We start from the raw sequence: 14627 nt of genomic DNA on the forward strand, positions 1-14627 counted from the left end.
GAGGGTCTAACCACCACCCCTTGACAGTCAACGGCATTACCATCACCAAATCCCCCACCAGCAACATCCTGGGGGTCACCATTGACCAGAAACTTAACTGGACCAGCCACATAAATACTGTGGCAGCAAGAGCAGGTCAGAGGCTAGGTATTCTACGGCGAGTGTCACACCTCCTGACTCCCCAAAGCCTTTCCACCATCTACAAGGCACAAGTAAGGAGTGTGATGGAATACTCTCCACTTGCCTGGATGAGTGCAGCTCCAACAACACTCAAGAAGCTCGACAACATCCAGGACAAAGCAGCCCGTTTGATTGGCACCCCATCCACCACCTTAAACATTCACTCCCTCCACCACCGGCGTACTGTGGCTGCAGTGTGTACCATCTAAAAGATGCACTGCAACAACTCGCCAAGGCTTCTTCAGCAGCACCTCCCAAACCCGCGGCCTCTTGCACCTAGAAGGACAAAGGTAGCAGGCGCATGGGAACACCACCACCTCCAAGTTCCCCTCCAAGTCACACACCATCCTAACTTAGAAGTATATCTCTGATCCTTCATCGTCGCTGGGTCAAAATCCTGGAACTCCCTACCTAACAGCACTGTAGGAGTACCTTCACCACATGGATTGCAGCGGTTCAACAAGGCGGCTCACCGCCACCTTCTCAAGGGCAAGTAGGGATGGGCAATAAACGCCCAGATCCCATAAGCGAATAAAACATTTTTTTAAAATGGTATGATCTATAATAGAGGATATGAATAACTTAAAAAGTGGGCCATAAAAAGCAACATAAGAACATAAGAAACAGAAGCAGGAGTAGGCCAATCGGCCCCTCGAGCCTGCTCCGCCATTCAATAAGATCATGGCTGATCCAATCTTGTCCCCAACACCACTTTCCCGCTCTCTCCCCATACCCCTTGACTCCCTTGTAGTTCAAATGTCTGTCAATCTCCGCCTTGAATATATTCAGTGACTCCGCCTCCACAGCTCTCCAGGGTAGAGAATTCCAAAGATTCATGCCCCTCTGAGAGAAGAAATTACTTTTCATCTCCGTCTTAAATGGGCAACCAACAAACAAGGCTAAAATAAAATAGAATTTGCCAAGATTTTAGAAACATAGGGAGCTGTGTAAATTTATGCAGTGAGAAATTGAACCATGCAGACAGAAAGGTCTCAAGTTCAATCCCAGATCTGTGCTGAGGCTAGCTGATCTCAGCTGGATTAGCAACCGCCTTACAATAATTAGCCTCATCTCCCCCAGGTTAAAGGAAGGGACAATTGGTCGGGTCTTCTGCTCATCTGCTGGGAATACTCAAGTGTGGACAGAAAAGATTTACAAGAATGGTTCCAGGGACTTCAGTTATGTGGATAGACTGGAGAAGCTGGGGTTGTTCTCCCTGGAACAGAGAAGGTTGAGAGGAGATTTGATAAAGGTGTTCAAAATCATGAGGGGTCTGGACAGAGTAGATAGAGAGAAACTGTTCCCATTGGCGGAAGGGTCAAGAACCAGAGGACACAGATTTAAGGTGATTGGCAGAAGAACCAAAGGCGACATGAGGAAAAACTTTTTTACGCAGTGAGTGGTTAGGATCTGGAATGCAATGCCTGAGAGGGTGGTGGAGGCAGATTCAATCATGGCTTTCAAAAGGGAATTGGATAAGTAGAAGGAAAAAAATTTCAGGGCTACGGGGAAAGGGCGGGGGAGTGGGACTAGCTGAAGTGCTCTTGCAGAAAGCCGGCATGGGCTCGATGGGCCGAATGGCCTCCTTGTGTGCTGTAACCATTCTATGATTCTATGATATTGGGTGAGGTCAGAATTGGACTGCAGTCAAATAATCAGCCTCATGGATAAGGCTCACTCGAGTGCAGTACTCCAGGGTGTTTGGAGTCAATTCTTCTAGGAAAGGAATGGAGGAGAGAAAATTGATGAGAACGGAGAAAATAAATAGTATTGAGTTGAGATATTGTGTAATGTTAGCTGTGGCCATAGAAAATAGATGGATCAGTTCAGAAAACTGTACTATTGACCTCTGATTGCATGTGAGCTATATACAACAAATTATGGCACTATATTAGCCATGAAACCACCCTTCGCACAGATCTCTGCTAACTGTGAAATCCTAGAATTCCTTGAGTGTAAAGCATTTAACATTATCACTGTTAAAATGCAATATATTCCATCATATCTATGGAGAATAAGCGGCACTGTCAAAAACGATTGAAAATACATTCAAGCAGCACACCAGTAAATAGAGTTGGTCCTAATAAACAGGAGCTTCCAGCAAAATATGCAATTTGGGCTATCTGCCAAAGAAAGACAGAATTCTTTTGCACATTTCCGAATTCAGACAATTATCCTTTTATCGGGACAGAGCTGATTGTTGTATATCCGCAAACTCAGTCCTGTATGCAACAGCACTGCCTTTTGTGTGATATTCACACAGTGGGGAAAAAAAATTATGGCAAGATCTGAGATGATCTATAAATATGTATCTTTCTATGGGATTGCTTATAAATTTTAATGGTCATTACATAATTTAATAAACCAAAGAACTATTAAGTTTGTACTTGAGCTTCCATTTTTGAACAAATCGTTTGCTGTGCATAGTTATAAAGTAACTACATTTGACATGAGCACTGAAGCATTAAATTGAATTTGTTTGCTGGAGATACTGTACTTGTCCTAAAATTCAGCCACTGTTCACTTTGGGGGAAGGGCCCAAAATTATGCATATTTTCATCTGTACAAATTACCTGACTCTGAAGGCAGAGTTGACATTTATCTCAGCATCCCTTTTATGAAATATAAAGTGCTGAAAAGCATTAAAATTAAGTTTGAATCCATTTGCTTTTTGCCTTTTTTGTTAATATTTTGAGTAGTTTTGAGAGCACTGAAGACATCATTACCTGAACTGCCCTGCAGCATAATGGTGTTATGTAGCATTACATTATTTCTAATTTTGAATACAGAAATTTACCAGATGATATCTTTAAAAAAAAATGAAAAATGAAATGCAAAACAAACCCAAAATATATGCCCAAAGCAAAGAAAAAATGAACATAAGGGAAAATAACAAGCAATGCTAATGAGGAAGGAAAAGATGTGAAAAAGAGGTCATCTCAAATGTAAAGAGTTTAAGATGCTTGGTTAATGATTTCCAACTCCAGCTTGTTTCAGTTCTAGCAAGAAAACAGAAAGAAAGAAAGACTTCCATTTATATAGCCCCTTTCATGACCACCGGACGTCCCAAAGCCAATGAATTACTTTTGAATTGAAGTGTAGTCATTGTTGTAATGTAGGAAATGCCAATTTGCGCACAGCAAAGTCCCAGATCCTGACCAGATCCTCTGTTTTAGTCATGTTGGTTGAGGGATAAATATTGGCCAAGACACAGAGGAGAACTTCCCTGCTCTTCTTTGAATAGTGCTATGGGATCGTTTCCGTCCACCTGAGAGGGAAGATGGGGCCCTTGGTTTAACATCTCATACGAACAAGGGCACCCTCAGTACTGCTCTGGGGTGTCTGCTTGGATGTTGTGCGCGAGTCTCTGGAGTGGGGCCTGCTGTAATTATGAGTTTCACTGGTTTGCTTTCTTCTTCAGAAGCCTTGTGTAAGCTTCACTGCTGGTGGGTCCCTCCTGTTTATTGAGCATAATGCAGAATTACGGGAAAAAATTAGACCATAGAGATAAATTTACAAGACCACGTTGCTGGGGGGTGAGGCTCCCCATTGCCAGCAGAATTTAAAATTTATCCCAATCTTCCCTTGACAGTGGAAAGAAAGGAAAACTAAAGGCAAAGGAAATAATAAAAAAACTGAAGAACACAAGACAAAAGAGACCCGAACCAACAGAAACTAGCAAAAACAAGTGAGCAACTCTGCATGCACAATCTTGTGGAGGTAAAGTTCCTCAGCGTTGTGGAGCTGTTTAAGAACATAAGAAATAGGAGCAGGAGTAGGCCTTACAGCCCTTCGAGCCTGCTCCACCATCCAATAAGATCATGGCTGATCTTCGACCTCAACTCCACTTTCCCGCCCAATTCCCCTAACCCTGGATTCCCTTAGAGTCCAAAAATCTATCGATCTCAGCCTTGTATATACAGTATTCAGCGACTGAGCCTCCACAGCCCTCTGGGATAGAGAATTCCAAAGATTCACCACCCTCTGAGTGAACAAATTTCTCCTCATCTCAGTCCTAAATGGCTGACCCCTTATCCTGAGATTATGCCCCTAGTTCTAGACTCCACAGCCAGGGGAAATAGCCTCTCAGCATCTACCCTGTCAGGCAATAGATTGGGAGAAGGGGAAGTGCAACGAGACCTGGGTGTCCTTGTGCACCAGTCGCTGAAGGTAAGCATGCAGGTGCAGCAGGCGGTTAAGAAGACAAATGGTATGTTGGCCTTCGTAGCAAGAGGGTTCGAGTACAAGAACAAGGATGTCTTGCTGCAGTTGTACAGGGCTTTGGTGAGACCACACCTTGAGTATTGTGTGCAGTTTTGGTTGCCTTATCTGAGGAAGGATGTTCTTGCCATGGAGGGAGTGCAGCGAAGATTCACCAGACTGATACCTGGGATGGCAGGAATGACGTATGAGGAGAGATTGGGTCGATTGGACTTATACTCGCTGGAGTTTAGAAGAATGAGAGGGGATCTCATTGAAACTTATAAAATTCTAACAGGACTAGACAGACTGGATGCAGGAAGGATGTTCCCGATGGTCAGGGAGTCCAGAACCAGGGGTCACAGTCTAAGGATAAGGGGTAAGCCATTTAGGACAGAGATGAGGAGGAATTTCTTCACCCAGAGAGTGGTGAACCTGTGGAATTCTCTGCCAAAGAAGGCAGTGGAGGCCAATTCATTAAATATATTCAAGAAGGAGTTGGATATATTTCTTAAGGCTAAAGGGATCAAGGGATACGGGGAGAAGACAGGGACAGGGTACTGAATTTGGATGATCAGCCATGATCGCATTGAATGGTGGAGCAGGCTCGAGGGGCCGAATGGCCTACTCCTGCTCCTATCTTCTATGTTTCTATGTAAGCCCTTTAAGAATCTTAAATGTTTCAATGAGATCACCTCTCATTCTTCTAAACTCCAGAAAGTATAGGCCAATTCTACTCAATCACTCCTCATAAGTCAACCCTGTCATCTCAGGAATCAATCAAGCGAACCTTCTTTGCACCCAGTCTAAGGCAAATACATCCTTCCTTAGGTACGGAGACCAAAACTGTGCATAGTACTCCAGGTGTGGTCTCACCAAAGCCCTGTACAATTGCAGCAAGACATCATTACTCTTGTACTCCAACCCTTTTGCAATAAAGGCCATCATACAATTTCTCTTCTTAATTACTTGCTGTACCTGCATGTTCACTTTCTGTGTTTCCTGTACAGGGACACCCAAATCCCTCTGAACACCAACATTTAATAGTTGGTCACCATTTTAAAAAGATTCTGTTTTTCTATTCTTCCTAGCAAAGTGAATAACCTCGCATAATATTCTGTCTGCCACCTTCTTGCCCACTCACCTAACCTGTCTATATCCCTTTACAGACTCTTTGTGAGGTGAGGCCAGTGGCTCACCCAAAATTGGGCTTCGAACCTCATTACCATCGAGCCGGCGAGCTGCGGACAATAACAGGTAGCTCGCCAGTGAAGCGGGATTGAAGATCAGGCCTCTCCAATGCCAGCAGCAACCTTCAAGTAACTGATGAAGGAGGGGTGACTGGGAAGGGGCAACCCCAACTTTCAGGGCTTCCATCCAGGTCGGGATGTAGTAGTAGCCGGGGGTTGTTGGCGGGGGGGGGGGCGGGGGGGGTGGAGGGGCGGGTGGCGGTGGAAATCGCGGTGGAGGGAGCAGTGGTCAGCAGAGGCCCGTGTTCTTTGAATGTGAGGTCAGGAGGAGCACCACCTGCTCCGCCCGGCTTCACAATCAGCAGAATATATTTTTAAAACTTACCTTGCTGGTTGTGGCCGTACAGGGACTGCATGTAGACTTGCTTTTCCTGAGTGGACTGCCTTCATATGCCTCACGGCAAACCAATCTTGCAGTGAGGGCCTCAAATAGGCCCCTCATTTGCATATGCAAAGATCCAACGCCTGTTTCAGTCTTGGGCATGACATGCCAATTTTCTGGCCTTTCCCAATATGCCAGGTGGCACAGTACCAGCTCGTAATAGGCACGCGCTTCCCGTCCGAGGCTGTTTAGCGCACAAAAAATGGGCGCCGTGCGGCCAAATTTCTAGGCTCTCATGTTTTATGTCACGTTTTATTGAATTTAAATATAGCATCTTGAACTACTAGTCAATGTTTTACTATATGGTTCTGCTGCATTAACAGTTAACAAATTAAATTTTTGATTAATTTGATTCTAAACTGCTTTGATATAGCATCAAAAAGTTCTGTTTAATGTAGGTGGCAACAGTCGATTAGCCACTTACTTTCATATAATATGAAATGGGGAAAATTAGATGGCTGTTCAATTAATGCTGTTAATTTTTTTGTAAAATTAAATGTCACTTACATAATTTTATACTGCATAATTTATTGGTTCTGGTATAAAATAAATTTTAATGCTGAAAGCTATGAAATTTTCATGGCAATCAAAATATTCTGTTACTTCCAGAGATCATCTTACACAATCTGCTTTTGACTACACTGAAATATGAGCCACAACAATTTTTAGATTAGGTAAAAAGAAATTTTCCAATTTATTCCAATTTAGCAGCTAAAGAGGCTATGAATATCATTTGGTCAAAAAAACCAATTTAAGTGCTGTCAAGACAAGATTATCCAGTTTGAAAATACTTTTAGTTAATCTGTTCATTCATACACTATTCAGAGAACTGGCACGCTAAATCACAAAAGCACAAGGCACACCTTTCAGATACTTTACAATATTGAACTTATATTCCATCATCTTCTCAAGATAAGTAATTCTGTTGTTATTTAACCTTGAAAATATTTTTGTCTCCACTGATACTTGGAATGCAAAATAAATATTTAGGGACGGTAATTCCATTTTGGCACCGGGCACATCATCGGCGTAAGTGAGCCGGGGTTGCACCCTGTTCAGAAGAGGCTCAGAAATTTTGGTGGGGGTCCATGGGAGGATCTTCCAGCTCAACGGAACATATGCCTACTGAGAGCAATGTGTAGGCTTTGTTATGGGCCCAGTAAAGGCCCCAAAATGCCAGACAGAGCACCTAATGGATCTATTGAGAGCTGAAGAATTGGGCCGCTCGGTGTCTGGGGAGACCGTTCTTGAGCCTTTTATGCAGCATTAGAACGGCATGGCAACACTCTCCGGGCCTCCATCAAGTATGAGGCATCAGGCACACTGAAGCATCTTTACCATCGCCAGCTGCCCAACCCGGGTACGTTAATGACCCTGTTCTCACAATTTGGGATGGAGGCTATGGCAAGCTTCATGGGCGACTGGGAGTTCCGCTGCACCACACTTCTGTCGACATAGCAGGCCTCGTGGGATTTCGGGCCCTGTAACATTTGCATATTGAATTGTCATTGGCCCGCAGGCATCTGTAAAGAATACCAATTATATTCACATGTGATCACATGCTGAGTTGTTATTGGCCTGCAGGCATCTGTAAGGACTGCTATTGTTTTGGAGGACCCAGGGTCCTGACTCCATCTTGTCCACACGGTGCTGTATTGATTGAGAAAGCTTACAGACCTGATGCTTCATTAAAAGAGTTTAAACTGTAATACTCCGTTGTCCTGCAATTTATTATTTTTGTACAAAGTGTGCAAAATAAGACATGGTGTCAGAACAGGGATTTGAAATGGACATCGTTGGAGCTCCCTTACCTCGAATGAATTGGGGATCTTTGAACTTACATAGAGAATGGTGCAAGTTCAAGCAACACGTGGAATTCATGTTCTCGGGTCCACTGAAAAGCAAAGGGGAGGAAGAAAGATGCAGCTACCTACTCTTGTGGATCGGAGAAAAAGGGAGAGACATTTTTAACACATGGTCTCTCACCGCGGATGAAGCAAAGGTACTGAAAAGTTATTTTGACCGTTTTGAATCATATGTGATGCCCAAGACAAATACAATATTCGCTAGGTACAAGTTTCAGAAGAAAGTACAAGGAGCTAGTGAGTCGTTTGAACAGTTCGTGACTGAGTTAAAACTCCTGGTAAAAGACTGTGCATATGCAGATAAAGATGAGATGGTCAGAGACCGCATCGTGTTTGGAATATATCCAGCTAAAGCGAGAGAGAAACTTTTGAATGTTGGGTCCGGCTAACACTGGACAAAGCTATAGACATAGCTAGATCGCACTAGATAGCCCAAGCACAGTTGAAAATCATAACCGGCGCCACGAGCAGCTCGAGTGAACAGACAGTGCACGCAGTTAATAGACACACACCAAAGAACACTGCCCAGAGAGCGTGTTTCAGAACAGAAAGAACAGCGAGAGTTCTAAAAATGGGCGACACAGACATAAAACGCTTCAAAAACTGTGGATATTGTGGAAACAACTGGCATGGAGAAAAGGAGTACTGCCCTGCCAAAGGAAGGCAATGTACTAAATGTGGTAAACGGAACCATTTTGCTAAAGTTTGCAGGACTGTTTTCTGAAAAACAGTACACACAGTGAGTGACAGCCAAATGCCAGATAGAGAGCCAAATGCAGAGGAACTGTTTATTGATTCTGTGTCACAGAAAAAACAGATTTCAGAGACTGAGCAAGCTTTTGCCGATATTGAGATAGGAAAACAGGGCAAAGAGCTTAAGTTTAAACTAGACACTGGATCTCAGGTTAACGTAATTCCTCTGAGTGAGTATCACAGCTTGAAGGATGAGTGTGAGCTACAGCCCACCTCACGCAGACTGACCAGCTATGGAGGTGAGCAGCTCATTGTAAAAGGCACATGCGTGATGAAATGCAAGTACAAAGAAAGCGACATGATGCTGGTCTTTTACATTATTGATACTCAAGCACCTCCAGTGCTAGGTCTAAAGGCATGTTTAGACATGGACCTCGTCAAGCTAGTACTATCATTGACAGCACCAGTTGATAAGCAGACAGTCATGGAGGAGTTTGCTGATGTTTTCAAAGTAATCAGACTATTCCCAGGTGAATGTACTATTCACCTTGACCCAGCAGCAACCCTTGTGGTTTGCCCACCGAGAAGGATACCCCTTGCTCTACGTAGTCGCCTGAAGGAGGAGCTGCAGAGCATGGAGAATACAGAAATCATCGTCCAGGAAACAGAACCGACAGAGTGGGTCAACGCGTTAGTAGTGGTTGAGAAACCACGTACAGGCAAACTCAGAGTCTGTCTCGACCCCAGAGATTTGAACAAGGCTATCAAACGCCCTCACTACCCTCTACCAACGTTAGATGACATCACACCCAAGCTAGTAGGAGCACGTTACTTCAGTGTAATGGACGCACGATCAGGATACTGGACTATCAAGCTCACGGAAGAGTCATCTAAGCTAACAACGTTCAACACACCATTTGGATGCTACCGATTTCTGCGTTTACCATTTGGTCTTACCTCAGCTCAGGATGAATTCCAGCGGAAGATCGACGAAACCTATGAAGGCCTCGATGGAGTAGTCGCAATCGTAGACGACATCCTCATCCATGGCAGGAATAGAGAGGAACATGACAGGAACCGCCGTGTGATGCTACAAAGATCACGGGAGAAAGGTATCCGGCTCAATCCCAAGAAAAGCAGAATCGGATCCACCGAGATCAGTTACTTCGGGCATCGCCTCTCAACTGATGGCATTAAGCCAGATCCAGAGAAAATCTCCGCCATCAAGAAGATGGAGCCGCCGAAGAAACGCGCAGAACTAGAGACAGTACTAGGCATGGTTAACTACTTAGCCAAGTTTGCCTCGAGCCTCCCCGAAATCAACGCACCCATGCGTCAGTTGCTGAAACAATCCAATGAGTTCCTGTGGGACAAACAACATGACACAGCATTTCAGAAAATGAAAGACCTAATCACCAGAGAACCAGGACCAGTTCTTGCCTACTTCGACCCCAACAAAGAGCTCAGACTAAAAGTGGACGCATCAAAGTACGGACTAGGCGCAGTATTACTGCAAGAAGGAAAGCCCATCGGCTACGCTTCCAGATCTCTCACAGACAGTGAAATCAACTATGCTCAAATCGAGAAAGAGCTATATGCAATCCTCTTTGGATGTAAGCGTTTCTACCAGTACGTCTATGGCCGACAAGTCATTGTGGAATCCGACCACAAGCCCCTCGAGTCAATCATGAGGAAACCACTAGCCGCAGCCCCACCAAGGCTACAGAGAATGATCCTTCAGCTACAGAAGTATGACTTCACAATCATTCACCGTCCAGGCAAAGACATTCCTGTCGCAGACACGCTCTCCAGAAAGTCTCTTAGCTACCAGGACAGCAGCCTCAGTGAAGGCATGGATGTGCAGGTGCACATGGTGTACAACAGCTTACCTGTGAGTGACTCAAAACTGAAGGAGATCCGAGCAGAAACAGAGAAAGATGCACAACTCACACTGCTGAGCAAAGTCATACACGAAGGATGGCCTGAGGAAAGGAGGAAATGCCCTCAGAGCATATCTGAATTCTGGAACCACAGAGACGAACTGTCACAAATCAACAGAATCATCTTCAAAGGGGAGAAAATCATCATTCCTACCAGTCTCAGAGAAGAGATGTTGACAAAAATTCATGCTGGACATATGGGCATGGAAAAATGCAAACAAAGAGCACGTGACATTATGTTTTGGCCCGGAATGTGCAAATACATTGAGGACATTGTCGGAAAATGTTCCATTTGTCTAGAATGCCGCCCATCAAATGTCAAAGAGCCCATGATACCTCACCGTATCCCAGACAGGCCCTGGCAGGTTGTCGGCTGCAAGCAAGTGCATGCAAAACGTGTACAGAGACAGCAACACCAAAAGAGATACTATGACAGGTCAGCTAGACTACTGCCGCCGCTGCACAGTGGAGAATCCATCAGAATCCAGGAGCATGACTACTGGAAGCCAGCAGTCATCATCCAGCCAGCTGACACTGAGCGATCGTATCATGTCCGCACCCCAAAAGGACAGGTGTACCGCCGCAATCGCAGGCACCTCCTGAACACCAAGGAGCAATACCGTCATTCCGACGAGAGGATCAGTGCAACAAAGTGTGATGAACGGAGCAATACACAAAACACATTATACTTACCTGAACCTAAACCTGAACCTGATTTGTTGACCGATTCAGGAGCATGCTCAGTTCCATACCACACAAGGTCGGGACGAGAGGTCAAGCCTAGAGTTATCCTTGACTTGTGAACTGCCAAAGGGTGTAGGTGGATTGCTGCCCTAAAAAACTGTACATCGTTATTGAAACGTTGAGATGTTTTCAGTACTAGTTAAATATTGAGTTTACTTATATGTTTATGCTACTGAGAACATTAGGTAGAAGAAAGGTTTAAAAAGTAATGCATAACATTTTTCTTTTAAAAGGGGATGTAACATTTGCATATTGAATTGTCATTGGCCCGCAGGCATCTGTAAGGAATACCTATTATATTCACATGTGATCACATGCTGAGTTGTCATTGGCCTGCAGGCATCTGTAAGGACTGCTATTGTTTTGGAGGACCCACGGTCCTGACTCCATCTTGTCCACACGGTGCTGTATTGATTGAGAAAGCTTACAGACCTGATGCTTCATTAAAAGAGTTTAAACTGTAATACTCCGTTGTCCTGCAATTTATTATTTTTGTACAAAGTGTGCAAAACAAGACAGGCCCTTGGGTGTAAAACGGGCTGCCGTGTGTCCTATTGCAAACTAACTTCCAAATATCTTCTCACAAACAACATACACAGAACACTGGACTTCATGGGGGTAAAGTTCAACTTCAGTGGGGGCAAAAAGTATTTAAATTGTTGATCCCGCAATTGGAATTTTAGGATATTGAGCCTTTGCTTTTCTATTTAATTAAACTTGCAGACTGAAGACACCATCTGTACGCATTATGAAGATTGAACCACAATTGTTACTTGTTGATAAACCAACATTTTTGATATAAACTGAGCTAAGGAATTTTCTAAATTTGCAAGATGTTGTGATTGTCATAAAATCAGCTGTTTCTGCAGGAGTTAAAAATGAAGGGAATTTTTCCTTTCTACCCCTGGATTCCACTTTAGCACAAAAATCACTTACTGGCAAGTCAGTCAGTGTTGACAGTTCATTTTGTTCCACAGACAAATAAGCACTTCCTAATCTTATAAGCTTCTCTTCGGGGACCATTTTTGCAGAATGTTACTTGCAATATATCCTGTCACAAGTAACAGTCACTAACCCAGGATAATGGAGAGAGACAGTTGATATAATGTTAAAGTTAAAAGCGTGGCTTGTCAATCAGTGATCCTTAAAAAGTGATTAACCCTTTGAGAGCTATTGTGGAATAGTTACACCAAACCAAAAATATACTAAGGATAATTTTTATTGCTTATACATATGTTGCTGCATTGCAAAATGCAAAGCAAAATTCAGTATATAAATCTGTATATAATGATGCAGAAAAAATTCAGAACCAGGCCATTAATAGTGAATTGAAAATGTTTCTGTCAAAAGTTACAATTTGTCATATTGATGGTAATCCTTGGTGTTATAACAGTGATTGATAATTCCAAAAAACGTATTTATTTTTGACATCAATGATGTCGCTTATTCATTCTACAAGCCCTGCTTCAAGTATTGCCTATTTGTTATGCCGAGGAGCACTCATAAAGGCTTATACACAGGAATTCATCAATGTTGCTTATCCTACCAATGAGAATTGCTCTGGTTAACTCAATCAAGTTATCAACTGAACTGTCTTATATTTACATATATTGCCTACCTAATATCTTAAGGTCAATCTATTAATTAATCATGAAATGTTGATTAATTCTAAAATAAGTAAAATAAGTAAAAATGAAATAGGAAATCCTAGTACCAAAATCATTCTGAAATCAGGACACAATTATAGAATTGATCCCAAAGTTACAAATGGATAGCATCATAAACATTTTAGCACTGGAGATGGTCAGTCAGCCCTCTTGAACTGCACTAAATTGATTTTACAAATGAATTTTTGAACATTTTATTTAACTTTTGATATGAGAAAACAATGCATGTACAAGGGATTCTTTATATAAGATAGCCATGTGATAATTTGCTGTTGGTCTGAAAACACTAATTTATTTTCCGAGAAACACTTACTTCACTAGGGAGATCTATCACAAACTTCTTTCCAAAATGTTAATCCTCTGTTTTGCCAGACTCCACATTCCACCCCTAGTTCTGCCAAAACACAAACTACCCATCTACAGAGCTAGAAAACAATAGGACCTCTCCCTTTGTGCTATTAAATCCAAGAACCCCATCCCAGTGCCATTAAAACCTAAGACCACCTTCCAGTGCGGCTAAACCCCACAAATCCCACTCCTCGTGCGTTGCTAAAACTCAATTACAGTACCTACTTCCAACATCATGTTTGGTACTAGCCCACAAATGACCAAATTAAATTTTATAACTTACTGCTAACCGTCTTCTTAAACCCCTCTCCCCTGTCTCCTCCACACTCACCTCCAACAAGTGCGAGGAGCTCATGGACGTCTTTGTCTCTAAGATTGAGACCATCCGATCAGCTGCCTCTGCCACTTCCCTACCTTCCCCATGCCCACTGGGCCAAACTTCCTCTAAGGTTCCCCGCTGCCCTAGCCCTGAACTCACATCTTTCTCCAGTTTCTCTCCGATCTCCACTCTTGACCTCTCCACGCTCATCTTGTCCATGAGACCCACTTCCTGGTCCCGCGACCCTATTTCCACCAAACTGCTGACCACCCAACTTTCTTTTCTGGCTCCCATGTTAGCTGACATTGTTAGTGGTTCACTCTCCTCAGGTACTGTTCCCCTCTTCTTCAAATCTGCCGTCATCACCCCTCTCCTCAATAAAACAACCCGTGACCCTTCCATCCTTGCAAACTACTGCCCCATCTCCAACCTCCCTTTCCTCTCCAAAGTCCTTGAACATGTTGTCACTTCCCAAATCCATACCCATCTTTCCCGAAACTCCATGTTTGAATTCCTCCAATCCGGTTTCCGCCCCTGCCACAGTACCGAAACGGCTCTCATCAAAGTCACAAATGACATCCTTTGTGACTGTGACAAAGATAATCTATCCCTCCTCGTCTTTCTCGACCTGTCTGCAGCTTTTTACATGGCTGACAACTCCATCCTCCTCCAACGCCTCTGCACCATCGTCCAGCTGGGTGGGACTGCACTTGCCTGGTTCCATTCTTATCTATCTAATCGTAGCCAGAGAATCACCTGCAATGGCTTCTCTTCCCACTCCCGCATCGTTACTTCTAGGGTCCCCCAAGGATCTATCCTTGACCCCTCCTATTTCTCATCTACATGCTGCCCCTTGGCGACATCATCCAAAAACACGACATCAGTTTCCACATGTACGCTGACCACACCCAGCTCTACCTCACCACCACTTCTCTCGACCCCGCCACGGTCTCTAAATTGTCAGACTGCTTGTCCGACATCCAGTACTGGGTGAGCGGAAATTTTCTCCAATTAAATATTGGGAAGACGGAAGCCATTG

General features: G+C 43.7%; 1 protein-coding gene across 1 annotated transcript in view; it reads right to left on the bottom strand.

Moving 5' to 3' along the window:
* cacna2d3a (calcium channel, voltage-dependent, alpha 2/delta subunit 3a) overlaps window positions 1-14627 on the bottom strand; it is a 1196772-nt gene that overhangs the window by 592091 nt on the left and 590054 nt on the right. The gene's annotated exons all lie outside the window — the stretch shown is intronic.

The sequence above is a fragment of the Somniosus microcephalus genome, chromosome 11 (genome assembly GCF_052327205.1).
Source record: "Somniosus microcephalus isolate GS21.2 chromosome 11, FLI_Smic_1.0, whole genome shotgun sequence".
NCBI lineage: Eukaryota > Metazoa > Chordata > Chondrichthyes > Squaliformes > Somniosidae > Somniosus > Somniosus microcephalus.